This window comes from Macaca fascicularis, chromosome 6 (genome assembly GCF_037993035.2).
Source record: "Macaca fascicularis isolate 582-1 chromosome 6, T2T-MFA8v1.1".
NCBI classification, from domain to species: Eukaryota; Metazoa; Chordata; class Mammalia; order Primates; family Cercopithecidae; genus Macaca; species Macaca fascicularis.
The window spans coordinates 140443489-140471431 of NC_088380.1; the positions used below are offsets into that span (position 1 = coordinate 140443489).

The window sequence follows — 27943 nt, forward strand, 5'->3', positions numbered from 1 at the left end:
CACTTTGGGACGCCAAGGTGGGCAGATCACCTGAGATCAGGAGTTCAAGACCAGCCTGGGCAACATGGTGAAACACCATCTCTACTAAAAGTACAAAAATTAGCCAGGTGTAGTGACAGGTGCCTGTAACCCCAGCTACTTGGGAAGCTGAGGAGAATCACTTGAACCTGGGAAGTGGAGGTTGCCGTGAGCCAAGATCATGCCACTGCATTTCAGCTTGGGCAACAGAGGGAGACTCCATCTAAAAAAAAAAAAAAACAACAACAACAAAAAATGAGGCACATGCAGAGCTGTAGCAAATCCAGCTGTTTCTGTACCTCCCTTCTGCTTTCCAGTCACCTCCCTTTTCTTCACCTCACTTTCCTTTTTCTGTCTGCAAATTCTCTCCAACCACAGGACAGCACCAAAGTCTCTCTAAGCCTACCCCAGTGCCAGACGCTGGCTGATTCACAAATTATTTGCTCAATTAAACTGATACATTTATCTAAAATGTTTCTTTTAACAACAACAAAAAAAAATCCTCACCAGTGATTCTTCATTGTTTTCTCCTCCATCCCTCTTTGCACAACCTCAGATAAAGGCAACTGTTGTAAGATGTCCCTATGGAAAGAGGAGTCAGTGCCACAGAGAACAGGTGTTCAACTGGAGGGCACAGCCTCAAAATGACGGTGGGGGAGGTTCTCCCCGTGTAGGTGTTGGGTGCATTGATGCTTTGGTCAGAATTGTTTGAGTTGCAAATGACAGACACCCAGCTTAAGCCGATTTGAGCAAAATTAGGAAATTATTGGCTGATGAAACTAAAAGCCAGGAGCTTGGGGCATGGTTGAACGTGGAGCTGAAATGGCCTGGGACTCTGCCTCCCTCTGCGTCTTGCATCTGGCAATTCTGATCTGGTGCCAGTTGCTTACTTGGACTGGGAAAATGGCTACCAACAGCTCCCGACTCATTCCTCTTCCCAGCTAAGCACAGTAAGACAGAAAATAGCTTGCTTCCTGTGCTCTGTGACTCCAGTAAGTACCCTGGCTGTGCTCTGATCAGACCAACACGGGTCCTGTGCCTGCACCATGGGCAACACAGTGGCCAGGGGTGACAAGAAGCCACGAGGTTCAGCCGCCAGCATGAAAACCCTCCTGGCTTTCCTCCCACCTCCCTGGCGGCTTCTTTCCAGAATCTTTGTGGATTCCACCTGGCCTGCGCCACTGCTTATCACTGGATGTCTGAGGATGCAAGCTTCAGGCTTCTGCGTTGCACCAGCAATCACCAGCTTGCAACATTGTGCAGTTTCCTGACTTCAAATGCCCTCCATGTGCTTCCCAATTTTGTATCGCCAGCCCCAACCCACCCTGAGCTGGAGGCTCACTTGACAGCCTCGCTTGCATTTCTAAGGGATATGACAAACCTCACGTTTCCAAGTGGGAAATCCTGTCTTTAGCTGCAAAACTGTTCTTCGTACATTCATCTGCCTCTCGGTCAATGGAAATCTATCTTCCCATTTGCTGATGCTGAAAGCATCCTCACTGCCTCCCTCTCTCTCACTCCATATTCAAGTGGTCAGCAAACATTTCAAAATACATACCAAGTCGGACTCCTTCTGCCCCCTCTACCGTTTCTCACCTGGATTCTGCTGTGCCAGCCTCCAGCAGAGCCCCCTCCCCACCAGCCGTTCATCACAACAGAGTGCTCTTGTCAAAATGTGGGTGAGATGGTGGCATTTCTCTGCCCCATACCCCTCAGTGACCTCCCATCACCCTCTGAGCACCAGCCAAAGGCCCTACCTCAGCCCCCACCTCCAAATCCTCTCCTCTCTGCTCTGGTCATAGCTTCTTGCTGCTCTTCAAACCCACCCACCAGTGCTCCCTCCTCAGGGACTCTGCCCTCTCCGTTCCCTGTTCCTCTCTCCCCTCCTTCAAGCCTTTCCTCAGGGGCCACCTCCTCAGTCCTCCCCACTTCCATTCCACCCACATACACCCTGTCCCCTCCTCACTGTATTGTTCTCCCGACCATTCTAACTTTCTAATGCAGTGGATATGACTTTTATTGTCTTTCTTCCTCCACCAACATGTAAAGTCCACAGCATAGGACTTTTGCCTGTTTTATTCACTGCTACTTCCCAGGCGCCTGGACAGCACCTGCCATGTAGAAGGTGCTCAATAGGCATTTACTGGCTTGGCCAGGCCTAGGTCTAATGCACTCCCGAAGGTGCGGGTGGTGTAGTTGGGGGGCCCCCGAACCATACAGCCTGAGAGTGATGGAGGGCAGGGTCCCTAAGGCAGGGCCTGCTCTGAACCATGTGGCAGAGTGGGACCCCATCTCTAGGGTGGACTGTCCCCATCCCCACCCTCAGGGGCCCCTCCCCAGCCTGGCCTTCCTTGGAATTCTCTGACCCTGACCCACTGGTACTGAGCAAGGGGCTTGGAATTTGGAGCTGCAGGACCAGACTGTGACCTGGAGCCAATGAACCTCCTCTTCCTGCAAGCTAAAGTCTCCCATTGCCTTAGTCAGCTCAGGCTGCTGTGAAAAAACACCACAGCCTGGGGGGCTTAAACAACAGACACGTGTTCCTCCCAGCTGTGAAGGCGGGGACTCCGAGGAGGCTGCCAGCATGGCCAGGTTCTGAGGAGACCCTCTTCCTGGTTTGCAGCCTGCTGCCTTTTTGCTGGGTCCTCATATGGCGGAGACAGGAAGCTCTGGTGTCTCTTCCTCTTCTTACAAGAGGCGCTAATCCCATCAGGAGGGCCCCACTCACACGCCCTCCCTCAACCCTCATCACCTCCCACAGGCTCCACCTCCTAATGCCTTGGCACTGATGGTTAACCTCTAACAGATGAATCTGGTGAGGACGCAGGCATTCACTCGGTAACTCCTGTCCTGAAGAAAAACTCCGAAGGGAGGTGAAAGTGCTCTGTAAACGCTGAGTCCATGCTCATGTGGGGTGTATCTGGATGGAAAAAGGTGCACTCGTGCCTAACCCCTCTCTTGATGTGCCACACGTGGCTCCTCTGTGCCTCTGTTACAGTGCGTGGCCCCAGGCCTCCCCACCGCTGTTCCTGGTGCAGCATGGCCCCACCCTCTGGCCAAGCGCTCCACAGCACAGCCCACAGCCCGGCAAGTGACAGCCCCACTCTGGACATATGCTTAGAGATGGAGAGACGTTGTTGCAGTGGTGAAGCAGATGCTCCTGTGGCCCAGGAAGGCTCACACGGGCCATAAATCCCAGCCCAATGGCATCCCCCACTCTCAGAGTTTGGAGAAGTCCTGCCCGAGGAGCCGAGGAGCCACGTGGGTGGGTGCTGGCCGGGCAGATTGTCCCCCAGTGCCTGCTCACAAGGCAGCCTGAGCAGATGAACCCTTACAAACACGGATTCCATTTCCATACAAATGTCTGTAGTTGTAGCAAATGCACGATGGGGAGACAGCAATGTGACATAAAAGCCAAGTCAGTTCTGCAGAAGATGCTTCCTGGTGTTTGGGGGGCTTCAGAGAGCTGCGTTAGCCACCTGTCAGGAATAGGGAGGGAACCAGATGGAGCTCTTTGGAGAGGCATCAAACAAGTTTGAGATGAATCTTCGTGGAAGGGGTAATGTAATCAGGCTCAGGGAGCTGTGGGTCGGAGTAGGCAGCGCTGTTCAGGAGAAGCAAATAATTAACCACAGACTGTTCCACTCAGCTCCAGGAGGGCAGCTGCCAGCTATGGGAGTTGGTTCCTTACCCCAGAACGCCCATCCTGCTAGCAACACCCCAGGCACCCACCCTCTAGAGCCCAGCCATCCTTCCCAAGAGGACCAGCCAGCACAAGAGCCCAGGAGGGTTTTGTTGCCAGGCCTGAGTCTTTAGCAGCGAGGTTTCAGCCCTAGGCCCTTCTCGCCTCCAAGCCATCGTCTGAAAATGGTGAATGAGGGCTTTCCTTGTAAGGAAGACACGAAGGAGTTGGATGGCATCCAAATTTCCCACTGCAGGATGCTTAGTACTAGAAAGGAAAGGCAGAGGGAGAAAGGGAGGGAAGGGGCGGGCTCCTAAAGTTCAAAACAAGAGGAAAACACAGGACTCGATGAAGTTAAATGGGCCCCCTTCCTGTAGGACTTAGAGATCCTGAGAGACGTGCGTGTGATACCTTCCCCTACATCCTCTGCGGGAGGAACAAGTTTGCAAATTTTTCACAAAGGATCTTGAGGACCTAGAGTCTTAGGATACATTTTGGAAAACGCTGGATCAGCCAGTTTTCTTTTTCAATGCCATGATTCAAGTATAAATTAATAAATGCAACTTTTACAGTCCACACTGATCCAGGGCATGGGACATGGACTCCAGGCAGGACAGCAGGGTTCCTGGCCCAGTCCTGGCCCTAACCCTGTGTCACTATGAGCAACTCATTTCACTCCACGCAGGCTCTGTTTCCCATCAGTGACACGGTGACTGTAACGCCGACTCCAGCACTTTATACCTGTAAAGGTACTCTGGAGAAATTACAGGCACTGTGAATATGTGGTTTGGATTCTTCTTTTTTTTTTTTTTTTTTTTGAGACGGAGTCTCGCTCTGTCACCCAGGCTAGAGTGCAGTGGCCGGATCTCAGCTTACTGCAAGCTCCGTCTCCCGGGTTCACGCCATTCTCCTGCCTCAGCCTCCAGTAGCTCGGACTACAGGCGCCCGCCACCTCGCCCGGCTAGTTTTTTTTGTATTTTTTTAGTAGAGACGGGGTTTCACCGTATTAGCCAGGATAGTCTCGATCTCCTGACCTCGCGATCCGCCCGTCTCGGCCTCCCAAAGTGCTGGGATTACAGGCTTGAGCCACCACGCCAGGCCAGGATTCTTCTTTTTCACTTTCAAGGAAAAAAGTGTGTGCCCTCTCTGTCTCCTTCCACATGGATTTGAGAACACAGTCAGCACGTGTCTCCGCAAAGCAGCAATCTTTTTCAGATTGATTTGATAAATACTTTCTAAGCACCTACTATGGGTCAAGCACATTCTACGTACTGAGGACACAGCAGTGAACAAAAGGAACAAAATCCCTGTCCTCCTAGGGCTGTGAGCAGACATAATAAACAACCATATGCATAAAAAATGGACATCGGGGGCCGGGCATGGTGGCTCACGCCTGTAATCCTAGCACTTTGAGAGGCCGAGGTGGATGGATCACCTGAGGTCAGGAGTTCAAGACCAGCCTGTCCAACATGGTGAAGCCTCATCTCTACTAAAAATACAAAAAATTAGCTGGGCATGGTGGCGCATGCCTGTAATCCCAGCTACTCGGGAGGCTGAGGTGGGAGAAAAGCTTGAACCCAGGAGGCAGAGTTGCAGTGAGCTGAGATTGTGCCACGGCACTCCAGCCTGGGCGACAGAGTGAGACACTGTCTCGAAAAAAATAAAAAAGGTGGGAGGGCGGGAATCAACAGCAATAAGATCTGAACCCTGAAGAGGACTGAAGGATTTTTAAATAATGACAAAAAGAGAAAGGAGGGGAGGATGAAGGCTTTCACTCTGAGCCGGGTCACTCAGGTTGCTGCCCGGCTTTAGGGAAGGGGAAGTTCAGCTCCCCCAAATAAGCTTTTACCTTTGCTCCGGCCTATGCTGGCTGAGGCTTTGATGGTGGCAGCTGTGGGTCCTCAGGGACACAGCCCGGTTTCTTCTCCATCAATACAGATACTGAGGTGCTCCTCCCTCAGCCAGCTGCTCCCTATCTCTAAATTCACTTTGCGAGTGAGAGAAAAAGGAAAGAATGCGAGAATCAGGTACTTTCCCCATTCAACTCTGACTCTCTGATTAACTATTTTTATCTTCCAGTTAAAATAGAGAAATAGGGGGTGGTAGAGGATGATATAGAGTCCCTTGTGCTGATAAACAGACTTAAAATTCTAGTCAGAAACTTTTAAAGATGATTTGAAGGAAATCACTTTCTACTTTCTGGTGTGGACGTACAAAGTCCAGTCTCAGTATTGATCCCATAACACACAGAAACTTCTCAGTCAGACCAGTCCTCACACAGAGGATTTGCACTGTCAGGCCCACACAGGTCCCAGAGCCTGACCAAACTGGGGAGGCCCCAGGGACAGACTATCGAGACAGCCAAGAGCACAGACTTAAGGGCCAAGCTTCGAATGTCTCCTTCTATTTGGACTTCTGGGTTGAAAATCCTGTCCTAACCCTTCCTTCCTCTTTTGAGGACATCGTTCCAGCCCCTAGGAATGGAATCTAGTGCCTCCGGGTGGGCCAAGCCCTCCAATTCACCCCCTATATTAGTGTTCATAACCTGGGTGGCTTTAAACAAAAGAAATGTATTCTCTCAATTCTGGAGGCCAAGTCCAAAAAGACAGTGTCTGCAGAACGATGTTTCCTCTGAAGGCTCCAGGGAGAATCCATTCCATGCGTCTCCTCGCTTCCGGATCTCGCCAATCTCCACTTCCATTGTCACATGGCCTTCTTATAAGAACACCAGCCATTGATTTAGGGCCCACCCCAATCCAGTGTTACCTTCTTTTAACAAAACTCATCTGTGAAGACCCTATTTTCAAATAAAGTCACATTCTGAAATAATGGGGCTGAGACTGTAACATGTCTTTTGGATGGCACAGGTCAACCCACGACAGTCCCCGTACTGGAGAGTACACACTCTCCAGCATCATCACAGTCTTACTCTGCTCTTTCCTCATCAGCACCTTAGACTTTGGCTGGAAGAACATTCTGGAAAGACAGGCTCAGGAGCTTTGCAGTCTCCTGGAACTTGGAAGAGTCCAGCGTGTGTGGCAACTGGGCACTTGCATGTGTCACCCACAGTCTGGATCTCTCTCCTCAGCACATCCATGGGTCCCCGCTCCCCTGGGAACCGTGGGAGGCCTTTTGGAAGCACTGCACAGTGCCTCCTCTCTTCTGAAGGTAGCTCAGGCAGAGCCTTGGGCCTGTAAAGCTCTGCTGGCCGCAGTGGCCCCCTTACCAAGAGAAATGTTTTCAGTGGCTCTGAGCCCAGCAGTGAGTCACAGCAGGGTCCCCCACCAGCAAACGTGCTGTTCCAGCTCCAATGACATTTTGAAGTTTCCTTCTCAAAGTTTCAGATGCGGTGGATGGAGGTGGACAGGAGCTTTGAGCCAAACGAATGCAGAGGAAGTGTCAGGCTCAACAGTCCTGAATTGGAAGTATTCAGACACCCACCCGGAAGATGGGGTGTGTAAAATCCAAGCAGCAGAGAAAGGAAAAACGCGAACAGGCATGTGGGAGTCAGCTAGTGACGATGCGATTTACGTTTGTGTCAGAGCCACCGTCCCTGCACTGTGGTGGGTGGTTTGCTTTTGTTTGTTTTAAGTTCCAGCATTGTCACTGACTCTGGGATCTTGGGCAAGTAATTAGCCTCTATCTGTGCCTCAGTTCCCTTGTCTGTCAATCAGGGGCAGAAATACTATCACCTTAAAGGGTTGTGGGGAAGACTTGAATGCTTCAGGCAGGTAAAGAGAAGGTTAGCTCTAATCTGGCACACACTACACACTCACTAAAGGGACAAGAGCTCTGAAAATGGGTGTTTGCATCTAGCTTTGGAGCTCTGGGTCAGGACACCTCCTTACACAGGTCAACCCACGACAGTCCCTGTACTGGAGAGTACACACCCTCCAGCATCATCACAGTCTTACTCTGCTTTTTCCTCATCAGCATCTTAGACTTTGGCTGGAAGAACATTCTGGAAAGACAGGCTCAGGAGTTTTGCAGGCTGCTGGAACTGGGAAGAGTCCAGCGTGTGTGGCAACTGGGCACCCAAGCTGGGTCTTTTGCACAGTGACATTTGACAAATCACGTTATTGGAGACATACATAAAGACCAATACGCAAAGACGTTTCCAGCAGCATTATTAATAACAGAAAAACAAAAACAAACAAACAAACAAAAAACTGGAAACAACCCAAAGAGCCCAAAAACAGGGGAAATGAATGATAGCAGATCCACACAGGAGAATATTGTGCAGCTGTTAAACAAAAGGCAGCAAACAGAACTCTCTACAGTGGAACCCTCATCCTGTAAACCGCATATATTCATCACTAGACAGGCATAAACCATGACTGGAGAGAAAGAGACCTGAATGGCAATAGTGCTTTCTCCTGGATGGTGGGGTACTGGGTGAGTCTGGTGGTCTTCACATTCTTCCATATTTTCTAAATTTTATAATTGCTTTTATAGCTAGAGGAAAAAATGAGTATGCAGCGTTTCATGAGCCACTTTCCAAGGCTGATGAGAAAGCCAACGTTGGTCAGGTTTTAGTGAGGCCTCTTTCCCTCCCTAGGATCGTGCAATATTCTTGGGGGTCCTGTACACAGCAGAACATTCAGGGAAGAGTCTCACATCACCCCTGATGTGGCAGCAAGGGTGGGCCTCTGCCAGATACCCCCCTGAGGTCCTGCCAGGTCTTAGCAATGCCTAGGCCAAGTGTACCATTTTCTGTTGCTTGCGAAACCTGCACACTGAACCACCAGCCCCTTCCCAGCTTTAGGAAAAGTGTCCCAAATCTTGCAGTGAGACCAAAACAGATTCATATTCAAATACACAGTCCCCTCACTGGAGTCAGAAAAGCATGACAAGGACAATGGACCACTGGCCACTGCAGGAAGAAGCTCCAGCACCTATGGAATCAGGGTTGTGTAAAGGATGAGGGAACCACAGCATGAGGGCCAGGAAAGCAAGGGTGGGGTCCTGTGCAGCCCCTGAGTCTGGCACTGGGCTCAGAGGAGCAGCGAAGCCCAAGTGGAAGGAGGGTGCAGAGACTGCTGGGGTTAAGGGCACACTAGAGGGTTTGACCTGTCAGTCTGAAAAGATGGAGACAATGACTCCAAAGGAAACCATGGAGATCTGGAATGTGTGGCCCTGGGCCACATCTCCATCTTTCTTTCTTTTTTTAGGGAGAGTCTTGCTCTGTCACCCAGGCTGGAGTGTAGTGGCACAATCTCAGCTCACTGCAACCTACGCCTTCTGGGTTCAAGTGATTCTCCTGCCTCAGCCTCCTGAGTAGCTGGTATTATAGGCACGCACCACCACACCTAGCTAATTTTTTGTATTTTTAGCAGAGACGGGGTTTCACCATGTTGGCCAAACTCCTGACCTCGTGATCCGCCCACCTTGGCCTCCCAAAGTGCTGGGATTACAGGCATAAGCCACCATGCCTGGCCTGTCTCCATCTTTCTGATGGCTCCCCAAGGCCATCCTGTGAGCCCAGATCTAGGGTTTCAAGGGGAGAAGGGGGACGGAAGATACTCTGGGGCTTCCCACATCCCAGGATCCTGAGCCTGCACCTGTCAAGGTCAGTTTGCCCTCTTGGTGGCTGGACCTTGAGACTGCTGGCCTGAAGACATTCAATGCATCTTCATTCAATTCAATGTATTTCTTCTCCATCAGATCAGAAAAATGGAATGGTCCTCTACCAGGAATAAGTTTGATTTGGTTTAAGCACAGCAGGGGCAAGAATGTGCCAGAGAGCTTTAATGTGTCTTCCTGGGCGACCTCCTGGGGTCCTCGAAGTCCCCGACAGCCTCTCCCGAGCTCTCACTGAGCCCTTGACCATGCTGCCATCTGCTCCAGCTCCAGCCTTCCTCCTCTACCCTGCACCTGAGGAAGGAGCTCTAAGCCTATTAGTTCCTTTGCACTATATGAAGGCCTACTATGTGCCACCATGACATCTGATAAAATTGGGAGGGCCTCGGATGGTCTAACCACAAGTTCCCCCTCCACCTCTCTTCCTGCGGATAAGGTCCCCAGGCCAGACAACCTCCTTATCCGGGAGACCAGATGTAGTTCCTGCTTCTCTCTGAGTAGTGGGTTTCGGTTCCCTGCCAGCCCTCAGAACTATTCAGCCAAGTCAACCACGTCCTCCTGTGGGAAGCAGGGGCACCTTGCCCTCTTGGTACTACAAAGCCTGCTTCCACAGCCCCAGGTGGTTCACGTTGCTCCTGAGTGTGACCCCCCTGTGGCTGGTGTGGAGTGCTGAGTCCTCCTCCCCGGGGCTGTGAGCACATATGACTGATAAACTGCTGTCAATCTGTCTGTCCAGTGCTGGGTGTCAAGTGTTCACACATCCCGTAACCATAGGGTGAGATCCTACCTCACTAATGGGGTGAAAAAGAAGTGATTAAAACACCCTAAGTTCTCCCATTGGTGGGGAGGCTTGGTGTCTGGCCAGGGTTTGCAGAGCCAGGGAGGTGAGACATCCAGCAATGTGTACAAGTGGGAACTGGGCCTAGGGCCCCCGCGGCCGGAGGCTCTCTCCCCGAAAAAGGCTTTCCCCGTGGGGCTGCCCCAGGCCCAGAGGTCTGAACCACATCCACTTTATCAGGCCTCTTATAGATTAAAAACCAAAGACATATCAAGATGCGGATATAAATCCTGTGGCAGGTTTTAAATGCTTACATTTAACAAATTACTGCTCCTAACATTAAAACCTCACTTGGAACCATTCCCAACATCTAAATGTAAAGAGGCAATTGTGAATGTGAGGCTTAGGCCAAGAGGCTCCCTGCCCCCGGCCACCAGGCTGAGCCCTGTGTCTGGAGGGGCAGCATGTGGGCCACACTGCCTGCACCAGGCCTGCCCAACAGCCACGCGGCCAGGGCTCCCCTCCCTCCTCACCCCTTCCTTCATTTCTCTTCTTTCCCCGCTCCTCCCTCCTCCTTCTCTATCCACTTCCCTTCCTCCTCCTTGTCCCCACTTTCTCCTCCCACCCATCCTTCTCTCTCCCTTACCCTCCTCCACTGCCTCTCCCCTCCGCCCCCACCCCCACTCACACATCTGAGCCCTGAAAGCCCGTGGGGACCTTGTGGCCCCAGGTGAGCCCAACCGCTTGCTGCTGCCTCACCCGCTCCCTCCCACCTGAGACCTGCTGGGCTGTGGCTTGTCCCAGGGGCGCCAACCTTCCGGATCTACATGACCAGGACTTCACTTTAACTCTGCTGGTGTGGTCAGCAAAGCCCGGACTCGTCAGGAAGGGCTTCATGATGCAGACCTTGAGACTACTGGCCTGAAGTCCCCATCTTCAATTGTTGAGATCCCACCATTCTTCAACATTCAGCTAGGATGACCCCTCCTCCCCAAATCCCCTCCGGCTCTGTGGCTCCTCCTCCAGTACTGCGGCTCCTCCTTGCAGGAACTACGGCAAGTCCTGTACCTTCGCTGTGGCCTCATCTCTGTGTCTCCTGATATCCTGACACAGCCTGGAGCTTTGCCTCCCTACCTGACACTCCCGACACCCTAACAGGCCACACTGCCCAGTCGCCCTTGCCCAAGAAGGCCTCACCCCTCCATGACCTGCCTTGTAGAGTGTAGGGCGGCCTCTCTGTCCTCTATGGCCCACTCTGGGCGGCTGACACAGTGGCATCGACCAGGATGATCCAGTGTGGGCGCCGCCTCTCCTGCCACCCACTCCGGCCTGGCTAAAGATTGCGGCCCAGTGCTCCCGGCTGTGTGTCCTCAGCACACCCTGGTGCAAGGTCTGGCTGGCCCTTCCACTTCCTTCAGCTGGACTGAGTTGTGGAGCTTGCCAGATGTTTCCAGGGAGATGAAGGGAGGTTTCAGCTGTTGGAGTACGGGTGCTTCTGGTTTCAGAGAGGTGTAGGCTCTGCTAAAGATTCTGTCTTTCATTCAGTCACACTCCCTGCACACCCACGGCGTGCCAGGCCCCATGCTAAGTGCTAGGGATACAGGGAGCAACAGCCAGACACTGCCCTGTCCTCAGAGCTTTCAATGGTGGCAGGCTTTCAGCCAACAATGACAATGATACTCAACAATGAGTATTTAATAATAACTATTAGAATTTGAGGGACACAGGAGTGTACACCAGGGGCTCTGATTTCATCCAGACCAGGGTGGAATGATGGGAAAGCCCATCTGCACAATTTTGGTTGGGATTTGAGGGGCAGGTAGAAGAAGCTGGTCGAAAGAGTAAGAAGAGGAGGGTGTTCCTGGCAGGCGAGGGACCCCACAGGGAGCCTGGGTTTCATGCATAGAAGTCATGGAAGAAGGCTCCTGTGGCCACAATGTGGTGAGTGGGAGCTGCCAGCAGGCTGAAGTCAGACCCCCCAGGCCTGGGATGCAGCCCACTGCTTGGGGCTGAAGTGCTTCGAATCCTGGTGCAGGGTCCCAGACCTGACCCCAGAGGCTGGCTCCTCCCCAAACTGCCCCAGCCATATGCTCTGTTCTTTCATGGTCTCAGAGAAGAAGCTGGTCAGGACAGAGGACCCCGAGGAAGGGCTCTCTGATCAGACAGCTCCTATCCCACTCCTTCAGGCCAGTCCTGGTCATGCTCAGGACATGGACCGGGGGCAGAGGGCCATGCTCTGCTCCTCCCTGCACCTACCAGCCCCACTGGTCACACTCCGATGGTCCTTACATACTTACAGCTGTGCCACTGGGTAATTTAGCTCGCAGGGGTACTATACTTAAGGTTTTGTCAACAGGCTATTTATAAAATGCCTCTCAGGTGTGGATAGAAAGCTCAGAGGGAGTAGAGGATGGACACTGTTCCTCCAGAATCTAGAGCTACTGGAGAACCAGCTAGGACTGCAAAGGCAACAGGAATGTTTATGGCCATCAAGGTGGCTGTGGCCTAAGGACACATGCCCACCATCCTGGCAGCAGGGTGGCAGGTGTGTGCGCTGAGACTGACCCCTCTCCCTCCCCATCTTCAATTGTTCAGATCCCACCATTCTTCAACATTCAGCTAGGATGACCCCTCCTCCCCAAATCCCCTCCGGTTCTGTGGCTCCTCCTCCAGTACTGCAGCTCCTCCTCCAGTACTGAGGCTCCTCCTCTGGTTCTGTGGCTCCTCCTCCAGTTCCGTGGCTTCTCCTCCAGTTCCGTGGCTCCTCCTCCAGTTCTATGGCTCCTCCTCCGGTTCTGTGACTCCTCCCCTGGTTCTGTGGCTCCTCCTCCAGTTCTGTGGCTCCTCCTCCAATTCTGTGGCTCCTCCTCCGATTCTGTGGCCCCTTGTCTGGTTCTGTGGCTCCTCCTCCGGTTCTGTGTCTCCTCCCCTGGTTCTGTGGCTCCTCCCCTGGTTCTATGGCCCCTCCTCTGGTTCTGTGGCCCCTCCTCTGGTTCTGTGGCCCCTCCTCCAGTTCTGTGGCTCCTTGTGACCTTGATATCACAGCTCTACAGCTGGCTCCCGCCCTGGTTTAGAGAAAGGCTACAGCTCCACAGGGCAAACAGGCAAGAGCTTTTTTTTGTTTTTTCCCTCTCCCTGAAAATCCCATAATTTGGGGTCACTTTTGGCTCTACGGATGATGTTATCTTCAGGTATTAAAGAGTCTTATCTAGTCCAGCTAAAATCAAAACTTTACACGGCACTGTGAATATATTATCCTACTGGGCTGTACACTTCAAAAATGATCAAGAGGGTAAATTTTTTTCTGTATTGTACCACAATTAAAATTTTAAAAAATCTAAAAACATTTTAATCCCACAAGCAATCTTAGCCTTTTGTATCCCCCAACTCAAGCCTGCACCTCAGCTCAGGGACTGGCAAGGGGAGCCTGTGGGGGTACATTGTTTAATGACATGAGATGAGTGGCTGTACTAGTCAGAGTTATCCAGAGAAACAGAACCAATAGCAGCCATATATATACAGAAAGCATTTGTGAACATGGCTACTGGGAGATGGCAGAGAGAGAGAGAAAGAAAGATTTCTAAGGAATTGGCTCACATCATTATGGAGTCTAGCAAATCCAAAATCTGCAGAGCCGATGTCCCAGTTTAAGCCCAAAGGCCAGAAGTTGCTGTGGAACCAGAATAAGCCTATGTTCCAGTTCACAGGCCATCAGGCAGAAGAATTCTGCATTGGGGGAGGGCCAGCGTTTTTGTTCTATTCAGGCCTTCAACTGATTGGATGATGCCCAACCACATTAGAAAAGATAACCTGCTTTACTCTGTCTACTGATTTAAATGTTATTCTCAGCAAGGTGTGGTGGCACATGCCTGTAATCCCAGCATTTTGGGAGGCTGAGGCAGGTGGATCACTTGAGTTCAGAAGTTCAAGACCAGCCTGGGCAACATGGTGAAACTTACATCTCTACAAAAGTTACAAAAATTAGCCAGGCATGGTGGCATGCACCTGCAGTCCCAGCTACTCAGAAGCTGAGGTGGGAGGATCACTTGAGCCTGGGAGGCAGAGGTTGCAGTCAGCTGAGATCGCACCACTGCACTCCAGCCTGGAGGCTGGGCAATGGAATGAGACCCTGTCTCAAAAAAAAAAAAAAAAAAAAAACAGCCTGGGTAACATAGCAAGACCTCATCTCTACAAAAATAAAAATAAAAACTTAGTTGGATGTGGTGGTGCACATCTGTAGTCCTAGCTACTTGGGAGGCTGAGGAAGGAGGATCACCTGAGCCCAGGAGTTTGAGGCTGCAGTGAGCTGTGATCATGCCACTGCACTCCAACCTGGGTGACAAAGTGAGACTCTGACTCTTGAAAAACAATAATAATAAAAAATAAGAAAAGTTATTCTCATCCAAAAACACCCTCACAGAAGCACTCAGAATAATATCTAACCAAGTATCTGGGTGGCATGTGGCCCAGTCAAGTCAACACATAAAATTAACCAACACAGAAGTAGAGAGTAGAGACAATGGATGCAAATCAGGAAGACCGGGCCCTGCCCTGTTTCCAGCAGCCCTCACTACTGGCTGGTGTCCCTGGGCCTCAACTTCCGCATCTCCTCAGTGAGATAAGGTCTGTGAACCCCTCTGTAAGCTGCAAAGTGCTCTACAAATGTGTGCTGTTGGAGTTGGAGTTGTTGTTGTAGTTGTTGTTGTTATGATTATTTTAGCGACTCTTAGTAAATACACTGAAGGTTGCTGAGGAACTTGGCGGGGTTCCCACACACAGCTGAGGTGGTGGTGGGGGTGGGGTTGAAATAATTGCCAAATACCTTCCTGGAATGTTGATTTCCAGAGGGAATTTATGGTCCCTGGTAGTCATTATTTCAGGGCAACTTATCAAAAAAACTGCCCGCAGCCTCATTATAAGCACTTATTCCACAGGAAAGTTGTTTGCAAAACACAACAGACATCAATAATGATGTTCACAGAGCTGTAAATCTTCTAAGCCTGCCTTCCCTTCCTGGGGACTAAGACACCTGATTTGGTTCTCCAGGAGCTCAGAAGTCTCCAAATAGATAACAGAATCCCAAAGTCCATTAAGCAAGGTAATTTACAATAGTGGCAGGCCAAATTCAGGGAAATACATTAGAGCATTTTCCCATTTGGCTTGTAGAAAAGACATTATTCTAAGCACACACACAATGAATGCTGTTAGGTGACAATGAGGAAATCGGTTTGCTCTCCTAACGAGTTTGTTCATCCCCCTCACCATGCAGCACATTAATTTTGAGTGAAAGTTGTACCACCAGATAAGATTCTCAAAGCTCTGACATAAACACCTGAGACCTCATTTCCGACCCATTAAGTAAACGTCACTGGGCATTGTAACAAAGAGAAGCAGGGCACAAAGGTGACTTCCTTTAGAGCTCTGACTCTTAGCTCAAGCTATCCCTTGAGTTGTGAAACGAAGAAGCAATTTCAAATTGTGCACTGCAGAAACTTTCAGAGGCCCTGAGAGTGTTTGGGGAGAGGAATAAAATGTAAAGTGATATTAAACACGAAGTGAAATTGCTACTTTTTTTTTCATGTTTTAAAAAACAAGCAAAGTTTGTTTCCATTCTCTGCTGCTCTCTCCAGGTTGCACTCCCCTTTGCCCCCACCCCACCTCAGGGTGGACTCATTTCCAGGTGTAGTCAGGAACCGGGTCAGGACGGACCCTCCCACCCATAGAAACAAATGGGAATTATTCATGCTATTCTGTGGCCCACTCAGGGAGCGACCTAAAGAGATAGAAGAGAAACTAACTCACAATTCAGTAGTTATTGAGCTCCTACTATATACCTTTGTTGCAAAGGACAGGAAACCAACTCAAACTAACTTAAGCAAAACAATGAATGTGTTGGTAATCAGGATCAATCATCCCTACTAGTATGGTGATACAGTTTGGATCTGTGTCGCCACCCAAATCTCATGTTAAATTGTAATCCCCACTGTTGGAGGTGGGGCCTGGTGGGAGGTGATTGGATCACGGGGGGGTGAAGTTCCCACGAATGGGTTAGCGCCATTCCCCTTGGTGCTGTTCTTGTGATAGTGTGTGAGTTATTGTGAGATCTGGTTGTTTAAAAGTGTGCAGCTCACTCTCTCTCTCTCTCTCTCTCTCTCTCTCTCTCTCTCTCTCTCTCCCTCCTGCTCCGGCCACACATAAGACATGCCTGCTTCCTCTGCCTTCCGCCATGATTGTAAGTTTCATGAGGCCTCCTGAGAAGTATAAGCCACTTAGCTTCCTGCACGGCCTGCAGAACTCTAAGCCAATTAAATCTCTTTTCTGTATAAGTTATCCAGTCTCAGGTATTTCTTTTCTTTTCTTTTTTTTTTTTTTTTTTTTTTTTGAGATGGTGTTTCACCCTTGTTGCCCAGGCTGGAGTGCAAAGGTGCGATCTTGGCTCACTGCAACCTGTGCCTCCCAGGTTCAAGTGATTCTCCTGCCTCAGCCTCCCAAGTAGCTGGGATTACAGGCATGCTTCACCATGCCCAGCTAATTTTTGTATTTTTAGTAGAGATGTGGTTTCACCATGTTGGTCAGGCTGGTCTCGAACTCCTGGCCTCAGGTGATCCACCCACCTCAGCCTCCCAAAGTGCTGGGATTACAGGCGTGAGCCACTGTGCCCAGCCTCAGGTATTTCTTTATAGCAATGCGAAAACTAATACAAATGGTAAACACTATCTGTGCCTGTTAGTAGCCTAACATTAGAGGCTAGATAGCAGTCTCAACTTCCAATTCTGTGGTGTCATTGTTGTGTTTCCTGGTTTCTCCCTTGAAAACCAAGACTTCCAAACTAGCTGAGTCCAAAGCTGCAAAGTAAGGAAGCAAAAATTATGAGTGTGTTATTAGGTATAGTAGTGAAGGAAGCTCTGCCCACTTTCACCCTCTTGATTCCAGGATCCCTGTATTTTGATACTATTCTCTAAAATCCTCCCCCGACCCCCCTGCCAAGGATGCAATATTGTTTTTAGCTTACTATCCTTGCAGGAAGAGGAAAATTCATAATGGCTTCAGTCTACAGGTCAGGGAGCTAATGTGATGATTCTGTCAATTGCAGAGTATGTCTATTCCAATTAGATACCTAGAGACTAGGGAAGTGTCACAAGAGTGAGTCCATGGGCCCAGTGTGAGACGAAGTTTGGTCAAAACTCCATTTATCAGCTCACCACCACAAACCTTTCCTTTGACTGGCAGGCCAAGGGGGCAGTTTGAGTTCCGAGGAATTAGCAAAAATTAAAATCTAGTGTCTAGGGGTCCCTTAAAGGACTGCCTATTTCCTCACTCCTCAGATCCAGTGTCTGCAGATCCCACTGGTCAAGGCTTAGGAGTAGTTTTGCGGTATATATATGGATGTATTTGTGGCACTTTGCAGATTTCTTTCTCAAGAAGGCCAAGACCGCTTTGATCATGTGGTTCCAGGACATGAACCGGCTTAGGCCTGGGAAACTGAAGGGGGGACCATGACTGCATTATAGCGGCTGAAGTTGGCTTCTGGCCACCAGATCATGCTTGTCAGGACGGTTCAGTGTGCTGTCCATCCACTTCAATCCTAGAGGCGCCAGATAAAGCAGCTACCACCAAAGTGCCCGTCCATCAAGACATTCTGATTCCCACTCTGAATAAGTGTGGAGCGGGGAGAAGGAGGAGGGCAGGAACAGTATTATTTGACTGTTACCAGTGTCATCCGGCATTGCCTTTTTTTGCTCACAGCTGACATGTAAGGTGGGTTTTCTCTGGCCTGAACTTTCCCTCATGGGTGCTTTGTGGATTCTTTGGAGACCCCAAATGGAACACTTGGCTGCAGGCTCCTCTGTGTGGCTCTTGCTTTCCTCCCTCAATCTCCAGGAATTTGGGGGTCCATCTGTCTTCAGGGTCACCTTTCCCTTCTAGGCAGTTTTATGAGGCCAGCCCTTTGCCCCATGTGGCCCATGTCTGTAAGAAACACTTACTTATACATCAGTGGTCTTACTACTGGTAGAAGCACAGTTGGCTCCAAATGTGCCTCACACCTGTGTGTGTGTGTGTGTGTGTGTGTGTGTGTGTGTGTGTGTGTCTGTACCCCCTACCCTGTCTCCTCCCTTCCCCTCCTCCCCTTTCTTCTCTTCCCATCTACCCCCACTGTGTCTCATGTTTAGACTCTTCAGGTGAATCTCAGAAAACAGGGCCTGTAACCCTGGCACTTTGGGAGGCTGAGGCGGGCAGATTGCTTGAGCTCAGGAGTTCAAGCCCAGCCTAGGCAACATAGCAAAACCTTATCTCTACTAAAAGAGGCTGAGGCAGGAGGATCATTTGAGTCCAGGAGATCAAGGCTACAGTGAGCAGTTATCACACCACTACACTCCAGTCTGGGTGACAGAATGAGACATTGTCTCAAAAATAAAAAAAATAAAAGTGGCCAGGTGTGGTGGCTCACCCTTGTAATCCCAGCACTTTGGAAGGCCAAGGCAGGTGAGGTCAGGAGTTTGAGATCAGCCTGGCCAACATGGTGAAACCCCATCTCTACAAAAAATACAAAATTAGCTAGGCATGCCTGTAATCCCAGCTACTTGGGAGGTTAAGGCAGGAGAATCGCTTGAACCCAGGAGATGGAGGTTGCGGTGAGCCAAGATCATACCATTGCACTCCAGCCTGAGCAACAAGAGCAAAACCCTGTCTCAAAAAAAAATTATATTATTTTATATATATTATATTCCATATAGCATCTACCTCATAGGGCTCTTGTGAGAATTAAATTAAACAACCCTGGTGAAGAACCTAGTTAAAGCGCTCAAGAAATGTCAGGTATTATTAGTATTCCTATTAACATTATAAACCAGAACACACAATGGCCCCAGCTGATCTACCAGATCAGGAATCAGGGAACATTTCCTCCTCAGCTGCATCTCAGGCAGTGAAAGGCAAATCTCTCCAGAGGAGAGGCCCACAGATGCACCCACACGTGCCCACCACCATCGCGTGCCCACCACCGTCGCATGCCCACCACCATCGCGTGCCCACCACCATCGTGTGCCCACCACCATCGCGTGCCCACCACCATCGCGTGCCTGCCTGCACACACGCAAGCAGCTTTTTGAGCTTTGGAACTTTACAGGGACGACTGGATTTGGGATGAGGCCTGCGGCCAGGGAGCAAGAGGCCTGGAGCATGGGCATTGGCCTCCAGCGCACAGACATTTTCCAGTTTGCAAAGTTTCCAGCCTAGCAGGAAGAAGGTGCTTGGGGTTGGAGGAGTTGGCAGTCTGAGATAGATTAACATTTTCCTTTCTCAGGGCCTAGAGACTAGTGGAGGAATTTGAAGAAGCTGCAAAGATAACTCAGGGCTGCTTTGAACATTTGAACCTAGGGCACTTCTGAAGCTGAGCGGTTGGGCGGCGGCATTGATTTTTAAGTTCGTCACAGCTACAGCCTTAGATGTGGGCTGTGCTGAGGGACCCAGGATCTGAACTCCTCATGGAGGCTGGTAGAAGAAATCTCCCAGCCTGTCTTTGCTGGGGACCATAACCAAAACTGTCTCCCCAAGATTAAAAAAAAAAAAAAAAAAAAATTCAGCCCTCAGAGTCCTGAGCAGGCCTCTGGGGCTGTCACAAATTTCTGTGTAGTCCTTTCTGGGAAGTTCTTGGCTGTTCCCCAAGCCATGAAACCACTCCCAGAACTAGGTCAGCAGAAATCATCCAGAGCAGACAGCCAGCCACTACCTTACCTTCTCAGGAGGCTCTGCAGAGGGCCAGGGCAGTTGGAGCCCTGTCTCACCAACAGTCTTGCTGTGGGACAACCATGTCCCACCAACAGTCTTGCTCCCTTCCCCTTCAGCATTATACCCTGGGTGTGACTGGCTCCCAGCCTATGGGAAAGATGGAACTTTTTCTCCGGTTTCTGGCTGAGAAGCTGCAGACATCCAAGGGGTGTGTCTTCTAAGCCAGCTGCCCCAAATGGCCAAGCAATCTCTCAACAGCAGTGCCCATTGGCTAATGCATATAACACATCTGGGGATGGGGGCACCCCATCTCTACTTCCCACCAAGCGGCTCTCAGGTTGAGGAACTGTCTGTGTATCTCTAAGGAGGCATGTTGCCAAGGACCCTACCGTGGTATCAGCATTGTCCACTGAGGCTGAAGCCATTTCTCCAAGTTCATGCCTGCCCTTTGCCCTTGGTGGAGTCAATGGAGCTGGGGCCTGAACACCGAAGGACTTCGGGTTGGGACTCATGGACCGGCAGGCGCCCTGAGATTGGTGGAGGAATGACAATCATACTTTCTTTTTTTCTTAATTTATTATTTATTTATTTATTTATTTATTTATTTATTTATTTATTTTGAGATGGAGTCTCACACTGTCGCCCAGGCTGGAGTGCAGTGGCACGATCTCAGCTTACTGCAAGCTCTGCCTCCTGGGTTCAACCAATTCTCCTGCCTCAGCCTCCCAAGTAGCTGGGATTACAGGCCTGCACCACCATACCCGGCTAATTTTTTGTATTTTTAGTAGGGACGGGGTTTCATTATGTTGGCCAGGCTGGTCTCAAACGCCTGACTCTGTGATCCATCCACCTCGGCCTCCCAAAGTCCTGGGATTGCAGGCGTGAGCCACCATGCCCAGCCGATAATCATACTTTGTTTTGCCCTCACTGTTGGAGATTTGGACTCACTGTCAAAGCTAGAAGCATCCTTCCAGCATCCAGCAGAAACTCGAGATATTTTTTCCTAAGAACCCAGGTAAAGAAGGAGGTCCCCTTTATGGTGTAGTCACACTACCCCCTGCTGGACAGATGGCAGCATGGCGATGCGGGCCTGCCATGCCCAGCATCCGTGGATATTTGCCAAGCGTCGTGGGCAAGGCATTAGACACATAGTAACCACTCAGTAACGGTCACTTATCATTATTGTTTAGTTGCTGTTGTTGTCATAGAGTGAGGACCAACACAGAAGGTCAGAGAAAGAAGTTACTGTGAGACAGAGGGTTGCTGTCTCCTTCCTGGCTCTGCCTCCGGCTGTCTGTCCCAGGCGAGCTGTATGCAGAGCTCCTGAGGCGAAGAAGCTGCTCATGGGCCATCATCACCTACAAGGGCACCTCCCACTTCCACAGACGGGCCCTGACCACCTGGGCTCCAAACGCCCTTGAACTAGCCTCTGTGTTGCCGAGTTCTTCCCGCCCCTGTTCCCTGAACAGACCCTCTGCAACCTCAGCTGGTCCCCGCACTGCAAACATTTGCTGAGCTATTCAGCTCAATTTAAGCTGCAGCAGACCAAAACCTCAAGTGAGCTAACATGACCTTGCTGTTTTCATTTTCATCAAGATAAGAAAATGCCAAGATAAGTAATTGTCAGAGTTAATAATTTAAAAATGCAATAGACCTTGTAATTAAAAATAAGCTGAAAGAAGCCACAAAGTGATTGTAATAATGTTTCAAGGGCCAATTACACAAAACCCTCCTCTGGCTGTGCCAGGAGAGCTGGAAGGAAAGAATCAAACTCTTGGGGGCTCAGAGCAGTTTATGTACCAAGAAAATCCTTTTATTGAAATCTGATCCATCAGAAAGCTTTGGATACATTTATCCAAAACTGGCCACACCTTCATGAATTTTCCCTACTTATTCATGTATCTTTTCGTTTATTTGTTTGTTTGTTTGTTTGAGATGGAGTCACACTCCGTCGCCCAGGCTGCAGTGCAGTGGCACGCTCTCTGCTCACTGTAACCTCCACCTCCTGGGTTAAAGCAATTCTCCAGCCTCAGCCTCCCAAGTAGCTGGGATTACAGGCACCTGCCACCACACCTGACTAATTTTTTGTATTTTTAGTAGAGATGGGGTTTCACCATGTTGGCGAGGCTGGTCTTGAACTCCTGACCTCAGGCAATCCGCCTGCCTCAGCCTCTCAAAGTGCTGGGATTACAGGCATGAGCCACCGCGCCCGGCTATTCATGTATCTTTTTATCAGAAGTAATTATGGACTTCCTTTCTCCCTGGCCTAACTGGAATCTGTGGACTCTGTGGCATGCTGTTTTCTGGTTGAAATGGGATTACCGAGTCAGGAAGCTGTACCCTTCTGGTACATTCCCAAAGAATCTAGCACATCACTTTGAAGCCTCAGTCCCCTCCCTCTCTGGTGAGTCTTGGCATGTTATCAAATGGTTTCCTTGTTTCATGCAGAAGGGCAGATGAGGAAAACACTGTGCCCTTCATTGATTGGCATTCATACTTGTTCTACTGAGAGAGCAAAGAGGCCTTATACCGTCACCCAGGAAGGTTGTAGCTCCCATTTCTGATGGCCACTCAGTTGGTAGCAAATCAGGCTTCCCTTTGCCTTCTTAGCTTCCAGGGCAGGATGCAGCTTCCCAACTTAGTAATCCCTTTCCAACTGGAAAACTTAGAATGCCACAGCATTCACAAATTTCCACTTAGAGAACCTCCTCTACAGTGTATTTTCCAGACCCAGTTGTTTTATTTTTAAATCCACAAACTTCCATTCTTTCATTGTAACTAATTCTGACCACCGTATCATAGACTTTTCCTCCCTGGAAAAAAAAAAAAAAAAAAAAAAACCCACTGGGGTTTCCTCAAAAATCTAAGCCTGTCTGTGGAAGGAACATCATCATCCTGCCAGTGACAATGGATACAAGGTAGAAAAGGACTCTGCAACCTGGTGGGAGGGCAGAGAAGGGATGGAGGAATCAGGACAAGATATGGTCAAGGATGTGTCCAGACACACCATCTTACCTGGCCTCAAGGTATTATCCACCAATGTGGTCAAGTGAACCCAAAACAACCAGACCTAGTAAGCAAGGTAGCTCTGTCTGCTTCCCTTGTTCATGACCCGAGGCCCCAAAGCCAGAGGGCTCACAAGAACATGACCAAGAAAGGAAGTCAAAGGCATATTTATAAAACTAACAAAAGGAATCCCAGAAATCATCTTTGGAAACCTAGGAAGTCTCTGGAATCTTAGAACCTGCAGAGACCTCCCCCTCAACAGAAACTGAATTTTCAGAGAAAACATCAAGACTTTAGGGAGGTAGATTCACTTATCCAAAGAACACACAGACCCCATAAATGTTCACCCTGGCCAACAGCCTCCCTGCTCAGGACACCAAAAACAGAACTACCACGTTTCTACCCATCACAAACCCAACCACAGACTATGGGTGCCAGAAGGGCAAGAAGGGAGGGTCCAGCCCCCAGAGTAACCCAGTGATGGATCCCAAAGGGCCACACCTGATCCTACAATGTGAAATTGGTGTCCTCAAGCTCAGACATCTGTTTCTGGGAGAGAGGAGGAAAAGGAGGAGAGAATCAGAAAGAGTCCTCAGGCTTCCAACAAGGAGAGAAGCGTGTTCATATCTTCCGCTATGGAAATACAACTGGGTCTGGGTTCTTGAGAGCCTGTGGATGAGTTGGGCAAGGCCAGGGGTCCCCCTCCAAGCAGTGCACCCGAGCTCCAAAATGAAATCTCTGGGTTCCTTTCCAAAATATGAACTCGATTTGTATGCTCTTTTCTTCAAATGTGGAAACGATGAGCTCACTGCAATTTTTTTTTTTTTTTTTTTTTTCAGTTTTCTTTGGAACCAACATTTGACCCCAGGAGCCAATCCAAGCCTCATGTGTTTGGTGAACCTTTCCCTTGCTCTGTTTCTCCAGAACTCAGCACAGAGCCTGGCTCAGTACAGGCAACCACTGGATGTCTATTGAATGAATGAGTTGCTTGTGGGCCCCTGGAGCAGAGTGAGACGCCAAGCTTCACATTCTTTATAGGCATAGCATGTCTCAGGGTAACTTCCCTGTGCCAGCGTTTGATTTGGCCATGCCTCCTTCCTGACAGGCTGAAAGACATCCCTTGTGTGTCTCCCTCTGCTGGAGCACTGTTTACTACAGTAAACAGTGCCTGCAGGCCCAAGGCCAACAATCTAGCCCACGAATTAATGACTTTCAGCAGCAAAGAAGCCCAGTAGACCTTTGAAAGGGTCCACTACTCTCAACCAGGCAGCAGGGCAACCTTAACTTTTTCACTGTAAAAGGGCAGACTAATATAGGCGGAACTAATATAGGCGGAACTGGATTTGTAATAAGAAATGAACACACTCTATTTGGTGGTAACGGTAAGATGATTTATTTCCAGGATCCGAGAAAACCTTACGCCAGTGTTTATGTAGCAGAAGCTCCTTCATTTGGAGTATGCTAAAGGCAGGGGGTTGCAAGACATTACAGCTATGCACTTACAGAGTCTAACAAGTAGTTGCCATACTGCTCATAGAGACCCGACAAAGACAAAGGGTCAGAGAAAGTGTCTAGCTCTGCCTGGCATCTGTCTCAACATCTTTGCCAACACATGCTTCACTTCATCAAGAAAGAAAGAGGGAAACTTCTGCTTCCAACTATGATGGAGTAGTTGGTACCAGTCTAGCCCTCCCACCACGTGTTAATCAGTTTGCATTGCTATAAAGGAATACCTGAGGCTGGGTAATTTATAAAGAAAAGAGGTTTACTTTGGCTCATGGTTCTGCAGGCTGAACACAAAGCATGGTGCCAGCATCTGCTTCTGGTAAGGGCCTCTGGATGCTTATAATCATGGCAGAAAGCAAGTGGAGAGCAGGTGCATCACATGACAAGAGAGGGAGCAAGGGTGGGAGGAGGTGCCAGGCTCCTTTAAACAAACAGCTCTTATGTGAAGTAACAGAGCAAGAATGCATTCATTACCACAGGGAGGGCATCAAGCCATTCATGAGGGATCTGCCTCCATGACCCAAACATCTCCCACCAGGCCCCATCTCCAATACTGGGGATCACATTTCAACTTTAGATTTGGAGATTCAAACTATATCAGGCCAGGTGCAGTGGCTCACGCCTGTAATCTCAGCACTTGTGGGAGGCCAAGGTGGGGGGGATCACTTGAGGTCAGGAGTTCAAGATCAGCCTAGGCAACATGGCGAAACGCTGTCTCTACTAAAAATGCAAAAATTAGCTGGGCGGTAGTGGTGTGACCTTGTAATCCCAGCTACTCTGGAGGCTGAGGCAAGAGAATCACTTGAGTCTACGAGGCAGAGGTTGCAGTGAGCCAAGATCACACCACTGCACTTCAGCCTGGGCAACAGAGGGAGACTCCATCTCAAAAAAAAAAAAGAAGTTATCATTGATGGAACCTGGGTAAAGTGTACATAGGACCCCTGTATTATTTCTTCCAACTGCATGTGAATCTACAGTTTATCTCAAAGTAAAAAGATTAATTATATATACTCATAATATTTTATACATTAATTATTAAATATTAAAATATAGGATTAATATATTAAAATGTTTATAATATTAAATTCATATATAGCTAGATCAATATCTGCAAACACCACCAACATCCATCAACAGGAGAATGGATAAACAAATTGTGGTTTCTTCACTCAATGAAAACTACTCAGTGTTATTGATGAATCTCAGCAATAAAAAGCAATGACTATTGATAATTCAACAATATAGATGAATCTAAAAATAAAAAGCAAAAACGTTATATTGACCAAAAGAAGCTAGACACAAAAGAACATATACTTTTTATTCTATCTGAAATTCTAGAACAGGCAGAAGTAATGTATTGTGATAGAAATCAGAAAGTCATTGCCTCTGGAAGATCGGTGAAGAATTGCGTAGAAAATGACACTAGGGAATTTTCAGGAGTGATGGAAATATCTTTTATGTTATTTGGGGGTGGCAGTTACAAAGATATATCCAGTTGTCAAAACTGATTAAATGTTTAAAATCTATGAATTTATGTATGTAAAGTATACCTCAATAAAACAGAGCTGTAATTTCCTTACAAAAAATGTTCATGAAAAGATACCATTCTGAAAGTGACAAGGCAAGTCACAGCATACAAGTGGCTGTTTATCACATATATAACCAATGAAGGGCTTATATCCAGAACAGAGAACTCACACGAATAAGAAAAAGACAGACACCCCGATGGAAAAATAAGCAAGTGACTTGAACAAGCCCATCACAAAAGAAGATATGCAAATGTCCAATCAATATATGAAAAATTATCAATATGATTAGTCATCAGGGAAAGGCAAAGTCAAACCACAAGGAGAGACCACTGCATATCCACCAGCATAGCTGAAATTAAGAACACTAATAATGCCAAGTGTAAGCAAAGATGTAGAGAGCAACAAGAACTTTCACAGGCCGGAAGAAATATAAATTTGGGCTGGGTGCAGTGGCTCATGCCTGTAATCCCAGCATTTTGGGATGCTGAGGCGGGTGGATCACTTGAGCTCAGGAGTTTGAGACCAGCCTGTGCAACATGCTGAAACTCTGTCTCTAATAAAAATACAAAAATTATCTGGGCATGGTGGCGCACACCTGTAGCCCCAGCTACTCAGGAGGCTGAAGGAGGAGAATTGCTTGAACCAAGGAGGCGGAGGTTGCCATGAGCTGATATCACACCACTGCACTCCAGCCTGGGTGATAGAGCGAGACTCCGTCTCAAAAAAAAAAAAAAAAGAAAAAATTTATAGAAATATAAATTGATCCAATCACCTTATAAAATTGTTTGACGTTAGCTATTCAAGCTGGACATATACATCCAGCAATTCCACTCCTAAGTGTATACCCACCAAAGATGCAAATACCCCTGCAAACAAGAAAAGACATGTGTAAGAATATTCCTAACAGTATCACCCATAATAGTATGAAACTAGGAACAACTCAAACGTCTATCAAATGTGGGTTAGTTAAGCATAGTGAGTATATTTTTACAGTAGAATACAATGTAGCTATGAAAATGAATAAACTGATGCTACACACTTAACTACCATGATGAAACTCACAATCTAATGTTGAGTGAAAGCAGCCAGCACAAACATGTATAATGCATGTGGTATGATGCAGTTTATCTAAAATTCCAAAACCTACTAAATGATGATGTTTTACACATATATGCTTAGATAGTAAATCTCAAAAGCAAAGTGAAAACATAATTGCCATAAAGATCAAAATGATAGCTCCCTGTGGGAGGAGACTGAGGGTAATAATTAGGAAGTGAGGATTGGGGGTGTTGGCAAAATTCTATTTCTTTACCTGAGCAGTGGTTAAACAGTATTTACTTTATAATAATTTGTTAAGCTGTACATTTGTTTGATGCATTTTTCTGTAGTGTGCTGTGTCATAACACAATAAAAGAAAGTTTAAAAGGGAAAAAAAGGAGAATACACACAAATGTTGAAGGCCTAAGAGTAGAGAACTTTTGAATAATTTCTTTTTCTTACCTTCTGTAGCTGTTTCATTTTCCAGAGTAATGGAGAATTAGCGATAGAGAGCAGGGAGTATGGAAACAGACTGTGCCTTAATTCAAATCCCAGCTCTCTCTCAGCACGTCCGTGACCTTGGGCAACTTGCTTAAACTTTCTATGCTCCTGGCTCCTTATCTGTAAAATGAGGATAATAATAGTAACTGCCTTATTGGGTTGGTTGCACACACAGAAACAGCAAATTCTCAATCCGTAGTAAGCCCTGTGTTAGCTGTTATCAGAATGTCTAAATTACCTTTATGAGGAAAAAAAAGTAAAACGCAGTTTTCAGCCTATAGCATTCATCACACTTCACTATGATTCTTTTTCTTCTCTACCTGACAGTGGGCACCACAAGGGCAGAAACAGCATCTGCCTTGAAACACTTTGTCATCCCAGCATGCAGCACAGGGCCTAAGTAAAAGGGGTCCAGGTGTTTTGCTTTTAATGCAATGCCATGGTCATAGTAGAATGTGGAGAGTGACCCTCCACAGCCCAAGTCCTGCCTCCATCCTTGCTCCCCAAGGAGAGGCTCAGACATACATACCATGTAGCCTAAAAGTAGCCACCTCTCTGGGGTCCTCGGTCCCCTTG

The 27943-nt window shown here is 48.4% G+C and overlaps 1 long non-coding RNA gene across 1 annotated transcript; it reads right to left on the reverse strand.

The window, feature by feature from the left end:
* Positions 1 to 370: 370 nt before the first annotated feature.
* LOC141407066 (uncharacterized) lies at positions 371 to 27489 on the reverse strand. Its single transcript, XR_012414076.1, has 2 exons — positions 27329 to 27489; positions 371 to 3622 (listed from the first exon to the last, which is right to left on the reverse strand). It is a non-coding gene; the product is annotated as an uncharacterized lncRNA (long non-coding RNA).
* Positions 27490 to 27943: the final 454 nt, after the last annotated feature.